Raw genomic sequence first — 7,500 nt, forward strand, 5'->3', positions numbered from 1 at the left:
ATTTTTTTAATGCTGCTAATACATTATTAGAGGATGCGACACTTTCGGTTTTACTACATTGCTGTTTATTTGTAATTAAGTGCATTATTGGACTGAAAATGCATCTCTTTTTGGTCAAATAGACAAGAAAAAAATAAGAAAAATACAGTTAAATATTTTATTTATTTATTTATTAAGTTAACTGATAATGGCAACTTCAGAGTTTTGTTGGACTGAAAATACATTTCTTTGGTCCAATAGATTTAGAAATTATAATAAAAAACAATAATTAATATTTATTTTATTATAATAATATTTAATAAAATAAATTAATAATGTATTTTAAGTGGGAACTATTTCAGTGTATTATAATACTGAAAATGCATCTATTTTTTGTCAAATAGGTTGAGAAATGACGAGAAAAAATAAGACAATACATTTAAATATTTTTACTCATAATTATTTATTAATTTATTTAACTTTTAATGGCAACTTCAGAGTATTATTGGACTAAAAATGCATCTCTTTTTGGTCCAAGAGATTGAGAAATTAAGAAAATTATTAAGAAAAAATAATTAATATTTATTTTATTATTTATTTATTAAGATTTTAAGTGGAAACAATTTCAGTGTATTATTATACTGAAAATGCATCTCTTTTTGGTCAAATAGATTGAGAAATGACGAGAAAAAATAAGAAAAATACAATTTAATATTCTTATTTATTATTATTTATTAAGTTAACTTTTAATGGCAACTTCAGTGTATTCTTGGACTGAAAATACATTTCTTTGGTCCAATAGATTTGGAAATTAAGAAAAAAAAGAATATTTATTTTATTATTTATTTAATAAGGTAATTTTAAGTGGGAACTATTTCAGTGTTTTGTTGGACTGAAAATGCATCTCTTTTTTTGGTCCAATACATTAAAAAAGTACATTAAATATGTATTATATTATAATTTTTTTATTTATTTACAAACTAATATGGGTGAAAGAAAAGACATCCCATTTTGATTAAATTAAATTCACATTAAAATAGTACGTAAAAACATCAAATAGTTTTTATGTAAATATCTCATGTTTTTATATACTATTTTAATAGCTGTCTTCATCAAAACATTTAAAACTATTAATAAAAAAATGTAGCAACAAATTTAAAGCACAACTAAATCAAAGAGCACCAATTTTTGACTTTCATTCATTTTAAAGCACTGCGTCATTAAAAATCAAGCACGAAAGTCCTTATTGAGGTTGAGTTTCCCTGCCCTTAAACATATTATTTAAGATGAATCAAAGCTTAAACACGTTCCCCACATTTGCAGCAAACACATGATGATAAGATCAACAACACCATTTCGTTCTCAGTTCTGCCGCTGAATGAGTTGCATTAGGAGCCGGTGCTCTCACACTGACCTGCTTTTGTATAAATGGAGCCGCGTGGCATTAAAATCTCACCCTTATCAGCACAAGAGCACAGCAAGACATTAAACAGCAAGATGGCTTGTGCGATGGCATTCTGAGCACTGGACCGGGCTCTCCATTGTGCCCCAGAGAGCCAAATATGCTTTTATTGAGCGCCGGTGTGAATGCAGGCCTGCCACAACACTCACACACTCAATCAGGAATACGTGCACTGAACAATAAGAGTCCCGAAAACATCTCAGTGCTTCAGACTGGTGTGAAATGACATCAAAACATGTACAAATATGCTGTGAAGACACGATATGGCTTATTCCAGGACTGCAGGTACATTCAAAACATTCATTTTTCATCAATTAGAATGGTAAACAACAAATGTGTAATTTGGAGTGAACTGAATAAAACCAGATAAAAGCTGTGTAAAAGCAAGCACCGTCAGTAGCAGCAGGCTAGTGCAGAAACTCCATTGAAAATACTGGAACAATGGAGTTTAATGCAACAACTCTTGGACCCTCTTTAAATAGCATATCAATCGGGCAGCAGTGAAGATCACTTATTTTTTTTAAAAACAGACCTTAAACGCAACGATTTTGTAAGGGCGTAGAGTTTACCGGAATCACTTGAACTGGGTTATTGCAAATTAAAAGCCCTTCTGCATATATACGCTATATCAGAGTTGATAGTAACAAAGTAACTGGTGCTATTATTCAAAGGTTTTTGCATTTAAAAAAATTATAGTTTTATATATATATAGAAAATATAAAATATTCACAATAGAATTACACATACACTGACAAGATTTTAGTTAAGGGTTTACTTTGGAAAATGTTTCATGCAGAAATTGCCAGTAAATGTTACTATGATTACAAAGAAACAGACACATTCCCAGCATATCTCAATCCCAGAACATTCCCAAAACCTGCAACGTCCTTGGAAAGTTACTTTTTTTAGTAACAAAAATATTATTATTCACGTTTGATTTATTACATAACCAAATTTATAGCCATACAGTATTTCCCATGAGCCTACAATTCGGTTATTTTGGAAATCAAACATGAGACTATTTCATTCACTATTTAATGTCTTCTGGTAAAATATTCCCCAATAATCTTCATTTTAATCTTGACAAAACGTGTACAGTAGAGCAGACAAAAACAATTTGCAGGCAAAATCCAGTCATTTGGAACCTTCTTAAACTGTCGTGTTTTAATATACTGAATAATTAATAAAATCAGAGACATCAATGATCACAAGGATTAAATAAAATGACTATGATTATAAAAAACATTTTACCATTACTGAATGTCTCTGATTTCTCATGATGATTACAAAAAATAAATATAAAAAACTCCTGGGACATTATTTTCTGTGTTTTGCAAGGCATACTGTAATCATCTTTGCTTTGTGTGATTGTAAATAAGTACTGTAAGGGTTGAACAATAATTTTAAGAGTTGCTTCTGGTTAGGTTAAATAAGAGATTGAACAATCTTTTTTGACATTCCTTTTTATGAATGTGTCGTGTTTTGATCTATTATTTAATTTAAAAAGTTATCAAAGAACATCAATAATCACATGGAGAATTAAATAGGTTTGAATGTTGTTTTCCAACTTCACAGAACCGTTAACTATTGTATTTTCCATGTGGGTGTAGTTTCCATTAAGCTTTATCTACTTAAAATACGCTGATTTACTATATTTACGTCAAATAATCTTGTTTACAGTGTAAACTACAATCGACAGAAGAAAAAAAACACATTTTAGTCACTAAATTTTAAGCGCGAAATCCAGTCATCCTAGTCAGTAGTTTGGCGCGAAAGTTTCCCGGCCGCTCAGACTTCTGTTGATCAAGATAAATCAATCTTGTTTGAGAGTTATTCAATTCCTTTGTGAGCTGTGTTTCATTTATCACCGCAAAATTGAGTGTAAACTTACTGACCCGTACAATTTTACCAAAATACCGCTAAAGTGATGGCTACTTAATGTAGGAGACAGTACGCCATTGTTGATTAGCTAACAGACTGGCCTCGCCTGAAGGTAACGGTGTAAATCTTACCTTACATTTATTTAGGCTCTGGTTTGACTCCTCAGCGGCTGGGAAGGCTCTGACATCCACAATCCCCATCGTAAAGCAGGTTTATATGGGAAAAGCGTGTCAATAATGACCTTCTCTGACTAATTAACTCGCTCTCCATCAGACTTCAGTCAAAGATCATTTACTGTCAGGCCAAACGCTCGATCACTCATGCTTAAACTTATTAGTGACGTATAAGAACAGCCATATCAGAGTCAGACAGACTTCACTAAATATTACAGCAGAATAATGATAAACACTGTCTGTAAACTACACATTTGCAGTCTGGCCCTCACATTTTGGCGTATTTTCACTGTACAATCATGACATCTTGTGGCGAGACGCTGTGTTTTTCCCCATTAAGATGCACTTGTTTATTCCAGATGGGTATTCCTAATGTTGGAATGCTATATTTTAACATATTATTAATTTAGCAGACGCCTTTATCCTTAGAAATTAAGATACTAAAAATATATATTTTAGTAACCTAAGCACTTAAAATCGCCACAAGATCAACATGTAGATGCAACAGCTAGCATGAAAGATAATTCATAGTGTATAGGCTAAATTCCAGTATCCGTGAGCCATATTTTACTGTTTAGCCTATATTATTTACATATTAGTTGTAAGAGGTTAGCTAATTCTGTGGTGTGTTGTAGTAGCTATAATATACCATATATTTTGAAGAAAACAACCGTATTGGGTCATTTGTTTATAACTGCTATTGTGTTATTGTAGCTACTATAGTCACCCCTGCTGAAAAAAAAAACAGATTAAAGCAGACTGGTTGGTTGGTTTTAGAGGGGTTTTGGCCATTTCCAGCCTGGTCTTAGCTGGTCAGGCTGAAAAATGACCAGTTAAATCCAGCTAAAACCAGCCTGGTTTAGGCTGGACATAGCTGGTTTTGGCTGGGCTCCCAGCCTGGCTAGGCTGGTCAAGCTGGTTTTAGCTGGTCATCTTCAAGCCTAAGGCCAGGCTAGAAATGCCTGGAAACCAGCCTGGAAATGGCCAAAACCCCTCTAAAACCAGCCTGGTCAACCAGCTAAAACCAACCAACCAACCAGTCTAGGCTGGTTTAAGCTGTTTATTTTCAGTAGGGACAACATATTAATTCAAGTTCAAATGACTAATGACATATTAATTCAACGTACTAATTACAACAACAGGTTCATTTAAGCCCTTTAGTTTGGTTTACTGTGTAAACCAAATACTCTACTGCGTTTACTATTAATTACTATAGATTTTCATTTGGGACGTCTTAGTTAGCTTAGCAATATGTGAAAAATGTGAACATTTAAGTTAAAAAGTTTAAGTAAAATGCCAATATATTGGCATTGAAACAAATATAATTGTTTTATTTTTTTATATTATTATAATGTATTTTACTGTACTGTATTTGATAACGTTAAAATATTTGTCATTTAGAGCATTTTAAATAATGCAGATATCTGAGAATATAATAGATTAGAATTAAAATCAGAGTTATTTCACCACATAATGATTTCTCATCTCAAAAAAACTAAATAATACAAACAGAATTGTGTTGACTAAAAATAAAACTAGATAATAATCTGAAAAATATGGCACGCTTATTGCTTTTGTATGCACACAAAAAATGCTCTCATTCACAATATTGCTATTTAATATTAGGAAGAATTGCCATCAGAATATTAATTATTTAAATTAAATAACTCCAGTGTAAAAGTCACATTACTCCAGTAAAATCCAGTTAAAACGTAGACACCCCAGTTTTACATTAGTCCTAAAAGTTTCAGTTTTTGTCATATTTATTTATTATAATGTTCTTTACATTTCTTTTTTAAATTTTGTAATTGTTTTTATTGAAAACAAATTATTTTCCATCTGTTAAAGTTGACATTTTATTTAAATTATAAATTAATTAAATTATTTTCCCGTGTTTGACATTTTTAGTGTTTTATTTTGCCTTGTTTTAAGCTATTTTAATATATCAAGACTAAAATAAGAACTAGATCACGGGTTCCTAAACTTTTCAAACTGTGACCCCTAAAATAACAATGCCAGGGACTCACGACCCCTGTGACAACTTCTGTGGTTTTATATTATGGATGGTGCACTGGATCAGCTCTAGATAGTGGCGAGACCCCCTAATGAACAGTCGGTCAGTGGGTAAACGAATATAATAAATAAAAATACAAAGGCCTTTGCGTATAGACAAATGATGTAATGCTGTACAGCACAGGTCTCTAAGTCAAGTCCTGGAGCACCGCAGCTCTGCTTTTCTTCAACCCCAACTAAACACAGCTAATACAACTAATTAAGGGGTTTAAGACTCTTCTGAATGTTCATTTTAGGTTGAAGTGTCATGCTAACATATGCGTAGGAGTGATGTCAGTAAAGATGAGCTCATACTGGAGCAGCAGTGATCATCTGTCTGTCGCGTGTGTGTGTGTCTGATTAATGAATGTCTGAGTCTGTGGATTCAGCAGTCCTGCAGCATCACAAACCTGCTCACCTCTGACAAACATTAAACACACACACAAACACACACACACACACACACACACACACACACATAAACGTACTCATACACACGCACTGCACATGAACTAATGATGCTCAAACATGAATATACTCAAACACACACACACACACACACACACACACACACTACACAAACACACTACACATAAAAATACTGTCTCTCTCAATCACACACAAACATACTCACACACACTAACCCTTGAACACACTCTCAAACATATTCATATTCATACACACACACACACACACACACACAACAGACACACAAACTTTACATGAACAAACTCATACGCACACCCATTCACATTCTTTGCACACAAACATACACACACACACACACACACACACACACACACACACACACACACACACACACACACACACACACACACACACACACACACTAACCCTTGAACACACTCTCAAACATATTCATACACTCATACACAGACACAAACACACACACACAAACTACACATGAACATACTCGTACACACACCCATTCACATACTTTACACAAACACACACACACTACACATGAACACACTCACAAACATAATCACACACACATTTATAATCACATAATCACACACACACACACACACACACACACACACACACACACACACACACACACACACACACACACACACATTTATAATCACATAATCACACACACACACATTTATAATCACACACACACACACACACATTTATACACATAAACATACTTTCACACTCACACACACACACTACATATGAACACACTCACAAACATATTCATACGCACACACACTCACACACAAACATACTTATACACACACACACACACACACACATAAACACATTCATGCACATAAACATACTCATACACTAGACATGAACACACTTACAAACATATTCATACACACACCCGAACATGCACACCACACATAAACATACTCATATAGATACACATACACATGAACATACTCATAACACACACACACACTTTCTGTGTTGTTTAGGCATATCAAATGTAAGCGAGGAGAAATGATGAGCAGAACTGAACAACTGCAGATATTAAAGGCACAGTGTGTATTTCCTCCACTAGAGGGTGAGGATTCACAACAAACAAATGCTGGATATATTTTAGCCCAATAACTGCTCAACAACCCCTAATCATTGGGTTAAAATGTGTAATTTAGATAATTAACCCAATGGTGAATTTGTCCATGTTTGACCCAACATTGGGTTTGAGTGTTGTTTGAGTGTAGTCTAGAGAGCGACTGCTGTATGTACTCACTCCTGGCTGGACTTTAGCCTGACGAGAGGTTAACGCTATCAGTAATTAGCAATATTAGCGATGATTAATAGTGAACTAGACTTACACAACAGCCTGAGCTGAGTCACACAGTGCGATGATGCTGATGCAGATAATAAATCAACCAACAACAGATCCACACCATCAGCCTAAAACACACTAAACTAACCAAATACTGTAAACACAAGGAGCAAAATAAGAAA

General features: G+C 33.7%; 1 protein-coding gene and 1 long non-coding RNA gene across 6 annotated transcripts in view; both read right to left on the reverse strand.

Annotated features, from left to right (window-relative positions):
- slc34a1a (solute carrier family 34 member 1a) overlaps positions 1–3,511 on the reverse strand; it is a 25,898-nt gene extending 22,387 nt beyond the window's left edge. For 3 of the 5 annotated variants that reach the window (XM_087281112.1, XM_087281109.1, XM_087281114.1), the window contains exon 1: positions 3,454–3,511. The gene's annotated coding sequence lies outside the window, so the exon portion shown is untranslated. The remainder of the gene's footprint in view (positions 1–3,453) is intronic. The other 2 variants (XM_087281113.1, XM_087281110.1) reach the window with 1 other exon arrangement.
- A 3,853-nt stretch (positions 3,512–7,364) lies between these two features.
- si:ch73-302a4.4 overlaps positions 7,365–7,500 on the reverse strand; it is a 6,261-nt gene continuing 6,125 nt past the window's right edge. The window contains exon 6 of the long non-coding RNA XR_015507125.1: positions 7,365–7,472. This is a non-coding gene — a long non-coding RNA (si:ch73-302a4.4). The remainder of the gene's footprint in view (positions 7,473–7,500) is intronic.

Source organism: Danio rerio, chromosome 14 (genome assembly GCF_052040795.2).
Source record: "Danio rerio strain M-AB ecotype USA chromosome 14, GRCz13ab, whole genome shotgun sequence".
NCBI lineage: Eukaryota > Metazoa > Chordata > Actinopteri > Cypriniformes > Danionidae > Danio > Danio rerio.